Here is a 19,836-nt window from a genome sequence, read left to right as displayed (position 1 = left end):
ATATTGAATAGTAATGGTGATAGTGGGCAATCTCATTTCACCCCTGATAGTTTTGGGAATGCTTTTAGTTTATCTCCATTGCAAATGATGCTTGTTGATGGTTTTAAATAGATGCTACTGATCATTTTAAGAAAAAAAAAAAAAAACTATTATTTCTATACTCTCTAGTGATTGTTAATAGGAATAGGTGTTAGATTTTCTCAAATGTTTTTATGCATCTATTGATATAATCATATGATTTTTGTTATTTTGGATATTGATATAGTCAATTATATTAATAGTTTTCCTAATATTGAACCAACCTTAATTCCTGATATAAATCCTTGGTCATGGTGTAATTATCCTGGGGACAACTTCTTGTAATGTCTTTGCTAATATTTCACATCAATATTTTTGCATCAATATTTATTAGATAAATTGATTTATAAATTTCTTTCTCTGTTCTCACTCTATTATAGCTGTGTCATAAAAGAAATTTGGTAGGAATCCATCTTTTCCTTTTTTTCTAAATAGTTTGCATAGTATTGGAATTAATTTTTTCTTAAAATGTTTGGTTAACTTCACATGTAAATCCATCTGGTCCTGAAGATTTTTTTTAGGGACCTGATTAATAACTTATTCATTTTTTTTTCTAAAATGGGCATTATTTAATTATTTCCTCCTCTATTAATCTGGGCAAAGTATAAGTATTCATCCTTTTCACTTAGATTATCAGATTTATTGGCATAAAGTTGTTCAAAATAACTCCTAATTATTGGTTTAATTTCCTCTTCATTGGTAGAAAGATCATCCTTTTCATTCTTAGTACTAGCAAATTTGTTTTCTTCTTTCCTTTTTCTAATCAAATTAACAAAAGGTTTATTGATTTTTTTCATAAAAACAACTCTTAGTTTTGTTTCTTAGTTTCATAGTTTTCTTACTTTCAATTTTATTAATCTCTCCTTTTATTTTCAGAATTTCAATTTGGGCATTTAATTTGAGGGGCTTAATTTGTTTTTTTCCTACCTTTTTAAATTGCATGCCAAATTCATTGATCTTATTTTATTTTATTCAAGTAAACATCTTGGGATAAAAATAAATAAATAAATAAACAAACAAACAAACAAAAAAAAAACTTGCCCTACTAACTCCTTTGTTTGCATCTCATAAATTATGGATGTTTTCTCATGGATGAAATTATCACTTGTGTCAATGATTTTGTTGTTTCACTCTCTCATTTTTAGGATTAGATTATATAGTTTCCAATTAAATTTGGTCTATTTTATTCATGTAATTTTAATCCATCAATTTCTGAAAAAAATATGCATTATTATTTCTTCTTTTCTGCAATTTATTTTGAAGTTTTTATGTCCTAATACATGGTCAGTTTTTGTAAAGGTCCCATGTACTGGCAAGAAAAGAAAAATATATCTCTCTATCTCCATTAAATTTTCTTCAAACATCTATAATCATATTTAACTTATCTAAAATTCTCTTTACTTCCTTAACTTCTTATTTATTTTGTGGTTTAACTTATCTAGTTCTGAGAGGACAACATTGATATGTCTCACTAGTATAGTTTTGCTGTCTTAATCGTCTCACAGCTCTCTTAACTCCTCTAGGTATTTGGATACTATAACAATTTGTGCATATATGTTTACTATTGATATTATTTCATTATCTATGGTACCCTTTGGCAAAATATAGCTTCCTTATTTATCTCTTTTAATTAAATCTATTTTTGTTTTTGCTTGATCTGAGATGAGGATTGCTACTCTTGCTTTTTAGAATTAAGCTAAAGCAAAATAGATTCTGTTGTAGTCTATTATCTTTTCTTTGTATATATAACTGCTTTAAATGTATTTCTTGTATTAAAAAAATACATATTGTAATATTCTAACTTTTAATCCAGTCTGCTATTTGGTCCTCCTTTATGGGCGAATTTATCCCATTCACATTCATGGTTGAAATTAGTTTTCCCATCATTTAATTTTCCCCAAGTAATACTTTTCTTTTTCCTTTCCACTTTTCCCTCCTTCCCAAGTGTTTGCTTCTGACTACAACTCCCCCTTTCTTAGACCTTTCCCCTTCTGTTCTCCTTTCTATTAGTCTCTTCCTTCCTTTTCTACTTGCCTCTCCTACTTCCCTATAGGGTGAGAAAAGTTTTTTCCTTGAAGCTAAATATGTTTGATATTCTCTTCTTGAGCAATATCTGATAAGAGTAAGCTTAAAACCATGCTCATCACTCTCCCTTCTTTCCCTCAATTGTAATACTTGTTTTTTGCCTCTTCATGAAATGTAACTTACCCCATTTTACCTCCATTTTTCTTCTTCCAGTAATTCCCTTTACACCTCTACTTTCTTTTTTTTATATCATCACAATAAAATCAAATTATGCTTACAGCCACTGATAATACCCATACCTGAGATACAATTCTCAAGATTTAAACATATAATCTACCTATATATTAATGTAAACATTTTAACTTTTAAAAGAAAGTTACATTTTTCTTTCATTTTTAACTTTTTTATGCTTCTCTTAGGTTCTGCATTCAAAGATAAAATTTTCTGTAAAGTTCTGGTCTTTTCATCAAATATAAATGAAATTCAATTGTTTCTTAATGTCCATCTTTTCTCCTAAAAGAGAATGCTTAATTTTTTTCTGGATAGTTGATTTTTTGGCTGCAATCAAAATTCCTTTGCTCTTTCACATATCATTTTCCAGGTCCATCAATCCTTTAAAATTAAAACTGCTAGGGTATGGGTAATCCTGATTATGTCTCCTTGATGTTTGAATTGTTTTTGGCTGCTTCCAATATTTTCTCTTAGGTCTGATAATTTTAAAATTTAGCTACAACATTCCTTGGAGTTTTTGTTTTATTTTGTTTTGTTTTCTAGGAGTCTTTTTAAGGAGGTGATGGGTGAATTATTTCAATGGCTATTTTATCCTCTGGTTCTAGATATCAGGGTAATATTCCTTGATGATTTTTTGAAAGATGTTGTCTAGGATCCCTTTTTTTTTTTTCATTATGGTTTTCAGGTAATAAAATAATTCTTAGATAATCTCTCCTGGATCTATTTTCCAGATTTGTGTTTTTCTAATTAGATAATTTACATTTTCCTTTATTTTGGTTTGGTTTGACTGATTCTTGATGTTTAATTGAGTCATTTACTTCCATTTGTATAATTCTAATTTTTAGTGAATTGTTTTCTTCAATTGACTTTTTAAATCTTTTGCATTTGGTCAATTGAAATTTTAAATGTTTTTATTCACTGATTTTTTTTTTTTCATTTCACAAATTCTGTTTTATAATGAGTTATTTTCTTTGTCCAATTTCATTAAATCTATTATGTAAGGATTTATTTCCTTTTTCTATTTTGTCAAATCTATTTTATAAGATATAATATATATATAATATATAATATGTCATATTATATATTATATATGTTATAAATAATATATTATATTTAAATATAATATAATATATTTATAAGATATAAATATATATTTTATATATTTAAATATAAATATTTTATATTTATGCTTTTTACATTTTGCAAAATTGTTTTTGAGTAGTTTTCTTCAGATAATTTTTATTATGTTTCATTTTCCAAAATCATCTGCAAAGTTTTCATTTCCTTTCCCCATTTTTCTTGTAACTCTCTTTTAAGATACTTTTTGAATTCTTCCAAGAGAGTCTTGTGACATGGAGACCAATTCATATCATCCTTTTGGGGACTTCATCTGAAGAAATTTACCTTTAGTGTCCTCAGGTTTTCAGGTCTATTCTTCCCTGTCTCCATAAAAGTTATCTATGGTCAGAGCTTTTTTGCTCATTTTTAAAGGTCATTTTGAAATCTGCTTTTATGGTAAAGTTATTGTCCAAATATTCCTCTATAGACTATGTGGCTTCACACTGCCCTGAATCCGGTAGTGCTAACTTCCTTCCCATGCTGGTGAGCATAACCAAATCCAATATTATTCAGGGGTGGAAGGGTTTGTTATTTTCTGTTTGTAGTTGTATTGGATATGTCACAAGCACTTTGCTGATCCACTGGCTTCTGAACCAGGACAGAGTAGTCAACACAATTGTAATTTGGCTAAGAGCATTCCAATATATTCCCCCAGATTGAAGACACATTTCTTTACATTTCTAAATCTATTTTTAGTGTCAAGAACTTGATCAAGATTAATTCATTAACATTTTCATATCAAAAGAAAATTATAAAATACCTATTTTGGAAACTACAATACTTTACAATGTACTAATAGTGTTTCTTTAAAAAAAAAATACATTTGAAATTGCTTGTTACAATTCCAAAACTTATATATGTTTCTAAAGTTCCACTCTCTTCCTTCTTTTAAAATAATTCATTGGCAATATTTTTTTAATTTTTAATTATGTTTTCAAATATAAAAAAATGTATATCTTTGTTCCACAAAAAAAAAAAAGTTTCAAACCCTCTTATTTCTTCTCTTCACAAACCCTGCACTGAGAAGTCAAACAAGTTGATAACAATTGGTATCGCATTATGTGTAATCATGCAAAACATTTTCATATTAGCCATGTTGTACAAGAAAACATATAAAAGAAAAGCATCGAGAAAAATAAGGATTTAAAAAAAAAAGATTTTTTAAAATGATTTAAGAAAGACTCAATAAGCATCATATGGAATGGGGATAAACTTGAACCATTCCCAATAAGATCAGGATTGAAACAAGGTTGCCCACTATCACCATTACTGTTTAAAATTGTATTAGAAATGCTAGCTTTGGCAATAAAAGTTGAGAAAGATATATATTTTTTAATTTTATAATTATAACATTTTTTACAACATTATCCCTTGTATTCCCATTTGTTGCGAATTTTCCCCCACTTCCCTCCACCCCCTCTCCTAGATGGCAGGCATTCCCATACATATTAAATATGTTATAGTATATCCTATGTACAATATATATGTGCAGAATCGAATTTTGTTGTTGTTGTTGTTGTTGTTGTTGTTGTTGTTGTTGTTGTTGTTGTTATTGTTATTGAAGTGTATAATGATCTCCTGGTTTTGCTCATTTCACTCAACATCAATAGATGTAAGTCTCTCCAAGCCTCTCTGTATTCTTCCTGCTGGTCATTTCTTACAGAGAAATAATATCCCATAACATTCATATACCATAATTTACCCAATCATTCTCCAAGTTTTTTCATTTTTTTATTAATTTTATAATTATACCATTTTTGACAGTATATAGGCATAGGTAATTTTTTTTTTTACAACATTATCCCTTGTACTCCCTTCTATTCTGAGTTTTTCCCCTCCTTCCCTCCACTCTCTCCCCTAGAAGGCAGGCATTCCCATACATAATAAATATCATATACTATATCCTAGGCACAATATATATGTGCAGAACCGAATTTTGTTGTTGTTGTTGTTGCAAAGGCAGAATTGGATTCGGAAGGTAAAAAATAACCTGGGGAGAAAAACCAAAAAAATGCTAACAGTTTACACTCATTTCCCAATGTTTCTTCTCTGGGTGTAGTTGATTCTCTCCATCATTGATCAATTGGAATTGGATTAGCTCTTCTCTATGTTGAAGATATCCACTTCCATCAGAATACATCCTCATAGAGTATCATTGTTGAAGTGTATAATGATTTCCTAGTTCTGCTCGTTTCACTCAGCATCAGTTGATGTAAGTCTCTCCAAGCCTCTGTATTCATCCTGTTGGTCATTTTGTACAAAACAATAATATTCAATAACATTCATATACCATAATTTACCCAACCATTCTCCAATTGAGGGGCATCTGTTCAGTTTCCAGTTTCTAGCCACTACAAAAAGGGCTGCCACAAACATTTTGGCACATACAGGTCCCTTTTCCTTCTTTAATATTTCCTTGGGATATAAGCCCAGTAGTAGCACTGCTGGATCAAAGGGTATGCACAGTGTGATAACTTTTTGGGCATAATTCCAGATTGCTCTCCAGAATGGTTGGATTCTTTCACAACTCCACCAACAATGCATCATTGTCCGAGTTTTCCCACATCCCCTCCAACATTCATCAGTATTTGTTCCTGTCATCTTAGCCAATCTGACAGGTGTGTAGTGGTATCTCAGAGTTGTCTTAATTTGCATTTCTCTGATCAGTAATGATTTGGAACACTCTTTCATATGAGTGGAAATAGTTTCAATTTCATTATTGGAAAATTGTCTGTTCATATCCTTTGACCATTTATCAATTGGAGAATGGCTTGATTTCTTATAAATTAAAGTCAATTCTCTGTATATTTTGGAGATGAGGCCTTTATCAGAACCTTTACCTGTAAAAATGTTTTCCCAATTTGTTACTTTCCTTCTAATCTTGTTTGCATTAGTTTTGTTTATGCAAAAGTTTTTTAATTTGATGTAATCAAAATTTTCCATTTTGTGAACAATAATGATCTCTAGTTCTTCTTTGGACACAAATTCCTTCCTTCTCCACAAGTCTTAGAGGTAAACTATCCTATATTCCTCTAATTTATTTATGATCTCGTTCTTTATGCCTAAATCTTGGATCCATTTTGATCTTATCTTAGTATGTGGTGTTAAATGTGGGTGCATGCCTAGTTTCTGCAATACTGATTTCCAATTTTCGCAGCAGTTTTTGTCAAATAATGAATTGTTATCCAAGAAATTGGGATCTTTGGGTTTTTCAAACATTAGATTGCTATTTTTATTCACTATCTTGCCCTGTGAACCTAAGCTAGTCCACTGATCAACTAGTCATTTTCTTAGCCAATACCAGATGGTTTGGTGAATGCTGCTTTATAATATAGTTGTAGATCACGTACAGCTAGACCACCTTCATTTGATTTTTTTTTGTTACTTCCCTTGAAATTCTCGACTTTTTGTTCTGCCATATGAATTTTGTTGTTATTTTTTCCTAGGTCATTAAAATAATTTCTTGGGAGTCTGTGGTTATAGCACTAAATAAATAGATTAGTTTGGAGAGTATTGTCATCTTTATTATATTATTTTGCCCTATCCAAGAGCACTCAATATCTTTCCAATTATTTAAATCTGACTTTATTTTTGTGGCATGTGTTTTGTAATTTTGCTCATATAATTCCTGACTTTCCTTTGGTAGATATATTCCCAAATAATTTCTACTATTGACTGTTATTTTGAATGGAATTTCTCTTTGTATCTCTTGCTGTTGGATTGTGTTGGTAATGTATAAAAATACTGAGGATATATGTGGGTTTATTTTGTATCCTGCAACTTTGCTAAAGTTCTGAATTATTTCTAATAGCTTTTTAGCAGAGTCTTTGGGGTTCTCTAAGTATACCATGTCATCTGCAAAGAGTGATAGTTTGATTTCCTCATTACCTACTCTAATTCCTTGAATCTCTTTCTCAGCCCTTATTGCTGAAGCTAGTTTCTAATACAATGTTGAATAGTAATGGTGATAGTGGTCAACCTTGTTTCACTCCTGATCTTACTGGCAAAGGTATCAGTTTATCACCATTCCATATGATGTTTACTGATAGTTTTAAATATATGCTCCTTATTATTTTAAGGAATAGTCCATTTATTCCTATACTCTCTAGTGTTTTTAGTAGGAATGGATGTTGGATTTTATCAAATGCTTATTCTGAATCCATTGAGATGATCATATGTTTTTTTGTTAATTTGGAATTTGATATAGTCAATTATGTTAATAGTTTTCTTAATATTGAACCAGCACTGCATTCCTGGTATAAATCCCACTTGGTCATAGTGTATTATCCTGGGGATGATTTTCTGAAGTCTTTTTACTAATATCTTATTTAAGATTTTAACATCAATATTCATTAAGGAGATTGTTCTATAGTTTTCTTTCTCAGTTTTCGATCTACCTGGTTTAGGTATCAGTACCATGTCTGTTTCATAAAAGGAATTTGGTAGGACTCCTTCAATCCCAATTTTTTCAAATACTTTATATAGCATTGGAGTCAGTTGTTCTTTGAATGTTTGGTAGAATTCACATGTAAATCCATCTGGTCCTGGGGAATTTTTCTTAGGAAGTTGGTTAATAGCTTGTTCTATTTCCTTTTCTGAGATGGGACTATTTAGACTATTTATTTCTTCCTCTGTTAATCTGGCCAAGCTATATTTTTAAGGTAGTCTTCCATTTCATTTAAGTTGTCAAATTTATTGGCATAAAGTTGAGCAAAGTAGCTCCTAACTATTGTTCTAATTTCCTCTTCATTAGTGGTGAGTTCTCCCTTTTCATTTTCAAGACTAACAATTTGCTTTTCCTCTTTCTTTCTTTTTTTAAATCAGATTTACTAAGTTTGTCTATTTTGTTGTTTTTTTCATAGAACCAACTCTTAGTTTTATTAATTAATTCAATAGTTTTTTTTTTTTTTAACTTTCAATTTTGTTAATCTCACCTTTTATTTTTAGAATTTCAAGTTTTGTGTTTGTCTGGGGGGTTTTAATTTGTTCCTTTTCTAGCATTTTTAGTTGTCAGCCCAATTCGTTGACCTCCTCTTTCTCTATTTTATGCAAGTAGGCCTCTAGTTATATAAAACTTCCCCTTATTACTGCTTTGGCTGTAAACCACACGTTTTGGTATGATGTGTCATTATTATCATTTTCTTGGGTGAAGTTATTAATTATGTCTATGATTTGCTGTTTTACCCAATCATTCATTAGTATAAGATTATTTAGTTTCCAATTATTTTTGGTCTATTTTCCCCTGGCTTTTTATTGAATGTAATTTTCATTGCATTGTGATCTGCCTCTTTCTGCCTTACTGCATTTGATTTTGAGGTTTTTATGTCCTAGTATATGATCAATTTTTGTATAGGTTCCATGAACTACTGAGAAGAAAGTGTACTCCTTACTGTCTCCATTTAGCTTTCACCAAAGATCTATCATATCTAATTTTTCTAGTATTCTATTTACCTCTTTGACTTCTTTCTTATTTATTATGTGGTTTGATTTATCTAATTCTGAGAGTGCAAGGTTGAGATATCCCACTATTATAGTTTTGCTGTCTATTTCTTCTTGCAGCTCTCTTAATTTCTCTTTTAAGAATTTAGATGCTGTACCACGTGGTGCATATATGTTTAATATTGATAATGCTTCATTATTTATGCTACCCTTCAGCAGGATATAATTCCATTCCTTATCTCTTTTAATTGGATCAATTTTTGTTTTTGCTTGATCTGAGATGAGGATGGCTACCCCTGCTTTTTTGGCTTTGGCTGAAGCATAGTAGATTCTGCTCCACCCTTTTATTTTTATTTTGAATATATCACCCTGTTTCAGGTATGTTTCTTGTAAACAACATATAGTAGGATTCTGGCTTTTAATACAGTCTGCTAACTACTTCCTCTTTATGAGGGAGTTTACCTCATTCACATTTATAGTTAGAATGACTAATTCTATATTGATTGCCATCTTGTTAACCCTTGCTCATGCTTTTCTCCTTTCCTTCCCTTTTACCCCCCTACCCAGATTTAAACTTGTAAACACCACTTGCTTTTCACAACCCTCCCTTTTTAGTATCCCTACCCCACCTTAAAGTTCCTCTTCCTATTTTACACCTTTTTCTCACAATTACTGTATTGCCTTCCCCTTAGCTTACTCCTTCCCTCTCACTTTTCAATGAAGTGGAAGAAGTTTCACCACAAATCAAATATGTCTATTGATACACACTATGTTCATCCCCTTCCTTTCTTCCTCTCAGATATAATAGGTTACTGTTGCCTCTTCATGAGATGTAGTACCTACCATAAATTTACCCTTTTTTATGATATAATTTCCTTTTCACTTCTAATTTCTAGGACAAATTATACATGTGTTCTTTTCCTATCTTTATGGCAGAAATATAGTTCCCAAGATTTCTTTTTAGCTTTTTAGAAATCTCTTGAGTTCTGTATTTGAAGATTAAACATTTTGTATAGATCTAGTTTTTTCATCAAGAATAGATGGAATTCATTTATTTTGTTAAATGTCCATCTTCTTCCCTGGAAAATGATGCTCATTTTTGCTGGATAAGTTATTCCTGGCTTCATACCAAGTTCCTTAGCCTTTCAAAATATCATATTCCAGGCCCTTCATTCTTTTAATGTGAACACTGCTAGATCCTGGGTTATCCTTATTGTAGCTCCTCCATATCTGAATTGCTTTTTTTCTAGCAGCTTCCAGTATTTTTTCCTTCATCTGATGGTTCTTGAACTTGGCCAGTATATTTCTTGGCGTTTTGATTTTAGGGTCCCTTTCAGTAGGTGATTGATGAATTTTTTCAATGTCTATTTTACCCTCTGTTTCCAAAATGTCTGGGCAGTTCTCTTTGATAATTTCCTGGAAAATAGTGCCTAGGCTCTTTTTTTCTTCACATTTTTCAGGGAGTCCGATTATTCTCAAATTATCTTTCCTGAATCTGTTTTTCAGGTCTGTTGTCTTTCCAATAAGGTACTTGACATTCTTTTCAATTGTTTTGTTTTTCTGGTTTTGCTTGACTACTTCTTGGTTTCTCCTTAAGTCATTCATTTCTATTTGTTCCATTCTAATTTTCAATGATGTATTTTCTTCACTCACTTTTTTTTAGATGTTTTTGTAATTGTCCAATTGAGTTTTTATCTTCTATGGAATTTTTTTCCATTTCATGCATTTTATTTTTAGAGAGCTGTTTTCTTTTTCCAGCTCACTAATCCTGTTTTCCTTGGAGTTGTTTACCTTTTCTAATTCAATAATTTTATTTCTCAATCATTTGATCTCTTTATCCACTTTGGATAACTTCTCCAGGCTCTCTTGCCAAGCTTCCCTTTCCTTTTCCCATTTCTCGTCTAGCTCTCTTGTGAAAGCCTTTTTGATTTCCTCTATGATATTCTTTTGTATTGAGGAGCAGATCATATCCCCCTTAGAGGATTCCTCTGGAGACAATCTGCTTTTGGTCTCCTCAGTATTTGAAGTCTGCTCTCTTTCTCCATACAGAAGCTGTCAATGGTTAGAGCCCTTTTAAATTTTTTGTTCATTTTGTCAGAACGGGAATAGAAGAAAACAAATTGATAAGAGAAACAATTGGTCTGTTTCTGGGGGGTGCAGATGGGGCTGGATGGTATTACTGGGCTTCTTCTACAGACTGTGGGAGACAGCAGCAAGGCACTTACAGGACAGAGATGGCTGTGCTGAGTCTGCCCTCTGAGGCTCTAAGAACGTGTTGAGTCACCTTGGGTGGGGTTGGGGGTGGGGGTGGCCGGGTCCAGAGAGATGCTAGCTTTCTGAGGTTTTATTTTTTTACCTCCAGTGTTTACACCTTCCCCGCTGCTCCTGGCTTGCTGCTAAGACTGAACATCCACACTGGGGTAAAAGTCTTTTTGCCGAAACAGCAGAGACTGCACCCCTTCTCCCTCTGGTCTGAGCTGTGTGAGCTGCTTGTCTTGCTCTGGCTACTGTCCTCAGTCTGCGCACAGTCTCTTCTACCCTACCTCCGAGCAAAAACAGACCTTCTCTGGTGAATTTCAAGGATGTCTTCTGTTCGTGATTATTTGTGGGTTTCTTTTCCAGTCAAGCATTAATTCCAAGTCTTGTCATGAAGTAAGTCCTGAGAGAAAATGCTGAGTTCAAGTAGCTGTCTGCTTCCAGGATGCCATCTTGGAAGCAAGTCATTGAGAAAGATATTAAAGGAATTAGAGTAAGTAATGAGGAAACCAAATTATCACTCTTTGCTGATGATATGATGGTATACTTAGAGAACCCCAGAGATTCTACTAAAAAGCTATTATAAATAATCCACACCTTTAGCAAATTTGCAGGGTATAAAATAAACTCACATAATTCATCAGCATTCTTATATATCACTAATATAATCTAATCGTTAGAGTTACAAAGAGAAATTCCATTAAGATAACTACCAATAATATAAAATATTTAGAAATCTATCCACTAAGGAAAAATCAGAAAGTATACGATCAAAACTACAAAATACTTTCCAAACAAATTAAGTTAGATCTAACCAATTGGGAAAATATTAAATACTCTTGGATAGGGTGAGCAAATATAATAAAGATGACAATATTACCTAAACTAATTTATTTATTTAGCACTATACCAATCAGACTCCCAAAAATTATTTTAATGACCTAGAAAAAATAACAACAAAGTTCATATGGAAAAAAAACAAAAGTTCAAGAACTTCAAGGGAATTAATGAAAAAAAAAAATCACATGAAAGTGGCCTAGCTGTACCAGACCTACAATTATACTATAAAGCAGCAGTTATGAAAAACATTTGGTATTGGCTAAGAAATATAACAGTTGATCAATGGAATAGATTAGTTTCAAAGGACAAAACAGTCAATAACCTTAATAATATAATGTTTGACAAAGCAAAAGATCCCAGCTTTTGGGATAAGAACTCACTGTTTGACAAAAATTGCTGGGAAAATTGGAAATTAATGGCAGAAATTAGTCATTGACCCACACTTAACACCGTACACCAAGATAAGGTCAAAAGCATTCATGATCTAGGCATAAAGAATGAGATTATAAACAAATTAGAGGAACATAGGATAGTTTATCTCTCAGACATGTGGAATAGAAAGGAATTTATGACCAGAGAACTAGAGATGATTATTGATCACAAAATATAAAAACCTGATCATATCAAATTGAAAAGTTTTTGTATAAACAAAATTAATGCAAACAAGATTAGAATGGAAGCAATAAACTGGAAAAACATTTTTACAATCAAAGTTCTGATAAAGGCCTAATTTCCAAAATATATAGAGAATTGCCTCTAATTTATAAGAAAACAAGCCATTCTCCAGTTGATAAATGATCAAAGGATATGAACAGACAATTCTCAGATGAACAAATTGAAACTCTTTCTAGCCACATGAAAAGATGCTCCAAGCCATTATTAATCAGAGAAATGCACATTAAAACAACTCTGAGATACCACTATACACCTGTCAGATTGGCTAGAATGACAGGCAAAGTTAATGCAAATGTTAGAGGGGATGTGGGAAAATAGGGACACTGATACATTGTTGGTGGAATTATGAATACATCCAGCCATTCCGGAGAGCAATTTGGAACTATGCTCAAAAAGTTATCAAACTGTGCATACCCTTTGATCCAGCAATGCTACTACTGGACTTATATCCCAAAGAGATCTTAAAAAAAGAGAAAGGGACCTGTATGTGCAAGAATGTTTGTGACAGCCTGTAGCGAGCTGTCGTCTCTAGAAGCTGCCGGATCACTCTCTGGGAAGAGATCTGCTGTGTCTTCTACTCAAATCTCTCCAACAGATTCTTCTTCCTGTAACGAACCGTTGTCTCCAGGCAGTTGCTGTTAACTCTTGTCCAGAGAAGTGACTTCCCTTCCTGCAGAGAGCCCCGTCAAGCCTGATGCAATGCAGAGTCTTCTCCTCTTCCTGGAGTGCTGTCCTCTGTATCCTCCCAGAGAATGGGTGTGAGATAATGCAAGGGCTTCTGGGAAGAACCACTTCAGCCAATGAGCTTAGTCCTTCTATCAAGTCAACCTGAGTTCTCACCTTGTAATTGTCCAGACAACCTGAATTCTCACCTTGTCACTGTCCAGACAACCTGAGTTCTCACCTAGTAATCCTAACATCTCCCCCTTTCTTTTGATTTAGAACATAGGACAGTCATGACCTTGAAACATAAATCCATCAATATGGGAAGTATTACACATAATTACATAAGCACATAGTAACATAGTAACATAGTAACACATGCTAGAAGTATATGACAAATAACAATCAAATAATCATAAATTGAAAATTTATAAATGTCCATAAGTCCATTGTCCATTAGTCTCATCTTGTGTGAGGAAGTCCAATGATTCCTGCTGGTTTTAAAGTTCTTTAACAGTCTTCTTATTATCTATGCTCTTTCAGTGTCAGATGTTTCTTAGATTTTCTCCTTTATTTTGAGGTCTTTCTCTTTTTCTGTCTCTCTCTGATGGACAAGGCGAATACGACTTGTTGGCACCCATCTGATTCCTTCTCCTGCTGAAGAAATACAAGCAAACCCTCTCCCCCAGGCAGTTAACCTATCTGGTCCCTTCCATTCACCACTTTCTGGATCTCTCCACATCACTGCACTGGACACAGCCCTGTTGGTTTAAAAGGCCTGTATTCTCCCCAAGTGTAATCCATTTTTGCAATCTGATTGCCTTTTGGCTGACTTATCAGGTAATCCCTTTCTGCCATGTGATTGCTTTTCTGCTGGTTGATCACATCAGAGTCCTGACCTTCTAAAGGCTCTTTGGGTATAACACCAGCTGCCATCATGCCCCAAGTCTTTTTTGCCTGGGGCCCTGGACCTGGGGCCCTCATCCCATTTCCCTGAATTAGTCTACACTCTGATGCCCAATGGAGTCCTCTGTTGCATTTTGGACATGGGGTTTGAGGTCTTCATTCACCCTGTCTTCTTACTGTATCTCCATATCTACACTGAGCTCTTAGATGTCCAATTTTTCCACATTGAAAACATCGCCGAGTTTCTCTAGAAGGCCCTTGCCAGGAGGGACCCTGTCTTTCCACATTCATCATTGTCCGGGTGTAAAAAGCATTTGTTCCCACTGTAGCACAGCGTCTTATGATCTCCTCTAAAGGAGCATCTTTGTCTAATCCCCATATAATTCTTTTGCAAATCTCATTGGCATTTTCCTTAGCCAGATGTCTGGTCATTATTTCTGTAGCTGAATTTTCTCCAATAGTTCTTTTGACAGCAGTTTGCAAACATTCCACAAAATCTGCAAAAGGTTCATTGGGACCTTGCTGTATTTTAGTGAAAGCCTCTCTGCGCTCTTTCTGTCCAGGGAGGACACCCCAAGCTTTTATTGCAGCCTTAGCAATTTGCTCATATATTGTAATGGTATAATTAATCTGTTCCGAATTCTCTCCATACTGACCTTCGCCAGCTAAGTGCTCAAAAGTGAATTGTGTGTTAACTCCTATTTCCAAATTGCATCTGACTTGAATTTTACATAATTCATGAAATTCCGCAAGCCATAATAAATTTTCTCCAGGTTCCAGACATGTCCTTGCTATGGATTTCCAATCATTCGGGGTTAGGACTTCATAAGACAAACCATCTAGTAACATTTTGACATAAGCTGATGTAGCCCCATAAAGGGTACAACCTTTTTTCAAATCCTTCATTTTATTCAAATGTAAAGGTGCATATCTTCTCCTTTTTTTACCTACAGAGTCAATCTCTTCAATCACAGGATATGCATGTATAAAATCACTTATATCCTGTCCTTCTCTCTTAGCTTTAACCAATGCTTTTTCTAATCTTGTCATAGGCTTAGGCTGCTTGACAGGTGATTCTGTTTGTGTTTCTGCCTCTTCCCCTCCTTCTTCCTCCACCTCTGAAGGTGGGGTTGATGTGGGCCTGTCAATAATCTGTTCTCTAGGCAGGGTTGAAGCTTCTTCAAGAGAATCATACCACAATTCCTCATTTAAATCCTCTTGCTCTAGGGCAAGATCTTGATCTTTCCTTTTTTCCTCACACTTCCTCCTCTGTTCATTTTTAAAACTTTTCCTTCTCCTACAACTTGCTTGATAGTTTAAAGCTAATTGAACTATGTTGTAGATATAAAATACCTCTGCAGAAATTGAACGAGGCTCATTTTTTGCTTGAAATTCTTTCATTTCATATCCCACTAGCTTCCATTTATCTACATCTATCTTTTCTTCCTCTAAGAACCAAGGGGATGTGCATCTTAATGCAGCCAAGAGTTTAGCAATCTCTACCCAGGTTACAAGTAAACTCTGCTCCTCAATTATCTTGATTATACTCTCTATAGTACCACTCCTGAATGGGGGTGGAGCTGAGGTTGCTTCTGGGGCTGGGGTTGAGTTGGCTGAGGTCCAGGGATTGAATATAGCTAACATCTGCCCCATTTCAGCTATAAGAGATTCCTGGTTTAGCCCTTAACAAGTTAAGTTCCTTATTTATCTATTAGCACGCTCACTTAATTTTTAACAAAGTTTCCTCGTTACTCATGGTTCTGGGTCAGAGAGACTGAGATCTAGATCGGAAGCTTTTCCACTGGAATCAGGACCGTGTCTGTCCCTGTTCGGGCACCAAATTGCAAAGGTCTGGTCTAGCTCCTCTTGTCAGGATAAGCAAAAGTCCTTGCCCCACGTGTGGACGCCAATTGTAGCGAGCTGTCGTCTCTAGAAGCTGCCGGATCACTCTCTGGGAAGAGATCTGCTGTGTCTTCTACTCAAATCTCTCCAACAGATTCTTCTTCCTGTAACGAACCGTTGTCTCCAGGCAGTTGCTGTTAACTCTTGTCCAGAGAAGTGACTTCCCTTCCTGCAGAGAGCCCCGTCAAGCCTGATGCAATGCAGAGTCTTCTCCTCTTCCTGGAGTGCTGTCCTCTGTATCCTCCCAGAGAATGGGCATGAGATAATGCAAGGGCTTCTGGGAAGAACCACTTCAGCCAATGAGCTTAGCTCCTTCTATCAAGTCAACCTGAGTTCTCACCTTGTAATTGTCCAGACAACCTGAATTCTCACCTTGTCACTGTCCAGACAACCTGAGTTCTCACCTAGTAATCCAACAACAGCCCTCTTTGTAGTGTTCAGAAACTGGAAACTGAACGGATGCCCATCAAATGGAGAATGGCTGAATAAGTTGTGGTATATGAATATTATGGAATATTATATTATTATATTATTGTTCTGTAAGAAATGACCAGCAGGATGATTTCAGAAAGGCCTGGACAGACTAACATGGACTGATGCTGAGTGAAATGAGCAGGACCAGGAGATCATTATACACTTCAACAACAATACTATATGATGATCAATTCTGATGGACCTGGCCCTCTACAACAATGAGATGAAACAAATCAGTTCCAATAGAGCAGTAATGAACTGAACCAGTTATGCCCAGTGAAAGAACTCTGGGAAATGACTTTGAACCACTAGATAGAATTCCTAATACCTCTACCTTTGTCCGCCTGCATTTTTGATTTCCTTCACAGGCTAATATTACACCATTTCAAAGTCCAATTCTTTTTCAACAACAACATTACAGTTTGGACATGTATACTAAAATTGTATTTAATTTATACTTTAACATATTTAACATGAATTAATCAACCTGCCATCTTGGGGAGGAGGTAGGGGGAAGGAGGGGAAAAATGTAAAAAAAGGTTTGGCAATTGTCAGTGCTTTAAAATTTTTTTTTGAATTTTTAAAATAATTTTTATAATTATAACATTTTCTTTGGCAGTACATATGCATAGGTATTTTTTAAAAACATTATCCCTTGTACTCTTTTCTGTTCCGAGTTTTTCCCCTCCTTCCTCCTTCCACCCCCTCCCCTGGATGGCGGCCATTCCCATACATATTAAATATCTTATAGTATATCTTAAGTACAATATATATGTGCAGAACTGAATTTTGTTGTTGTTGTTGTAAAGGAAGGATTGTATTCACAAGGTAAAAATAATCTGGGAAGAGAAAAAACAAAACAAAACAAAACAAACAAACAAACAAACAAAAAAAAAAAAAAAAAAAAAAAAACAATGCTCACAGTTTACACTCATTTCCCAGTGTTCCTTTTTTGCATGTAGCTGATTCTGTCCATCATTGATCAATTGGAAGTGGATTAGCTCTTCTCTATGTCTAAGATATCCACTTCCATCAGAATACATCCTCATACGGTATCATTGTTGAAGTGTATAATGATCCCCTAGTTCTGCTCGTTTCACTAAGCATCAGTTGATGTAAGTGTCTCCAAGCCTCTCTGTATTCCTCCTGTTGGTCATTTTTTACAGAACAATAATATTCCATAACATTCATATATCATAATTTACCCAACCATTCTCCAATTGATGAACATCCATTCATTTTCCCCAGTGCTGTAAAATTACCCATGCATATAACTTGTAAATAAAAAGCTATAAGAAATTTTGAAAAAAAAAAAAGAAAAATACCAAAAAAGACTCAAATTTATAAGAATTTAAATAATTCTTCATTTGACAAATGGTCAAAAGATATGAATGGACAATTTTCAGGTGAAGAAATTGAAACTACATCTAATCATATGAAGAAATGTTTAAAGTCACTCTATTGATCAGAATAATGCTAATTAAAACTCCTCTTAAGTACAACTATGCACATCTGAAATTGGCTAATATGACAGAAAATATGTTGATAAATATTGGAGAGAATGTGGGAAAACTGGGACACCAATACATTTATTATTGGAGTTGTGAATTTATCCAACCGTTCTGGAGAGCAATATGGAACTGTGCCAAAGGGCTATTAAAATGCACATGCACTTGATCCAGCAGCCTCTCCACTGGGCCTGTATCCCCAAAAGATCATTAAAAAGGGAAAAGGACTCACATGTGCAAAAATATTTTTAGCAGCCCTTTTTGTAATGCCAAGGAACTGAAACTGAGTGGATGTCTGTTAGTTGAAGAATGGCTGAATAAGTTATGGTATATGAATATTATTGTTTTATAAGAAACAATCAGCAGGATGATTTCAGTGAGTTCTGGAGAAACTTACATGAACTGATACTGAGTGAACTGATTGGAACCAAGGGAACATTGTACACAGCAACAAGAAGATTATATAATGATCAGTACTATTGTATGTGGCTTGTTTTAATAGCAAGGTGATTTAGGCTAGTTCCAGTGGTTTTAGTTTCTTTTCCGGTTTCCAGTTTTTTGCCACTACAAAAGGATTGCCACAAACATTTTTGCACATGTGGGTCCCTTTCCCTCCTTTAAGATATCTTTGGGATATAAGCCCAGTAGAAACATTGCTGGATCAAAGGGTATACATAGTTTGATAACTTTTTGAGCATAGTTCCAAATTGCTCTCCAGAATGGTTGGATCCATTCACAGTTCCACTAACAATCTATTAGCATCCTGATCTTCTCACATCCCCTCCAACATTTGTCATTATTTTTTCTTGTCATTTTAGCCAATCTGAGAATTGTGTAGTGGTATCTCAGAGCTGTCTTAATTTGCATCACTGTGATCAATAGTGATTTAGAGCATTTTTTCATATGACTAGTCATAGTTTATATTTCTTCATCTGAAAATTGTCTGTTCATATCCTTTGACCATTTATCAGTTGGAGAATGGCTTGAATTCTTTTTTTTTTTTTTTCTTTATTAACTCATTTTTTTTTATTATATATATATTTTATAATATTATCCCTTGTATTCATTTTTCCAAATTGCCCCCCCTCCCTCTATTCCCTCCCCCCGACGACAGGCAATACCATACATTTTACATGTGTTACAATATAGTCTAAGTACAATACATGTGTGTGAATATCATTTTCTTGTTGCACAATAAACATTAGAATCCGAAGGTACATGCAACCTGGGCAGACAGATATTAGTGCTAACAATTTACATTCGCTTCCCAGTGTTCCTTCTCTGGGTATAGTTATTTCTGTCCATCATTGATCAACTGGAAGTGAGTTGGATCTTCTTTATGTTGAAGATTTCCACTTCCATATGGCTTGAATTCTTGAGTCAATTTTCTATATATTTTAGAAATAAGACCTTTATCAGAACCTTTGAACATAAAAATGTTTTCCCACTTTATTACTTCCCTTCTAATCTTGTCTGCATTAGTTTTGCTTGTACAAAATGTTTTAACTTAATATAATCTTTTTTGTAATCAATAATGATTTCCAGTTCTTCTTTGGTTACAAATTTCTTTCTTGTCCACAGACCTGAGAGATAAACTGTGCTAGGTTCTTCTAATTGGTTTATAATAACACTCTTTATATCTAGATTATGAACCCATTTTGACTTTATCTTGGTATAAGATGTTAGGTGTGTGTCAATATTTAATTTCTGCCATACTAAT

The sequence above is a fragment of the Sminthopsis crassicaudata genome, chromosome 4, assembly GCF_048593235.1.
Source record: "Sminthopsis crassicaudata isolate SCR6 chromosome 4, ASM4859323v1, whole genome shotgun sequence".
Classification (NCBI taxonomy): domain Eukaryota; kingdom Metazoa; phylum Chordata; class Mammalia; order Dasyuromorphia; family Dasyuridae; genus Sminthopsis; species Sminthopsis crassicaudata.
The sequence above is the reverse complement of the archived record's forward strand: the minus strand, read 5'-3'. Positions refer to the sequence as shown.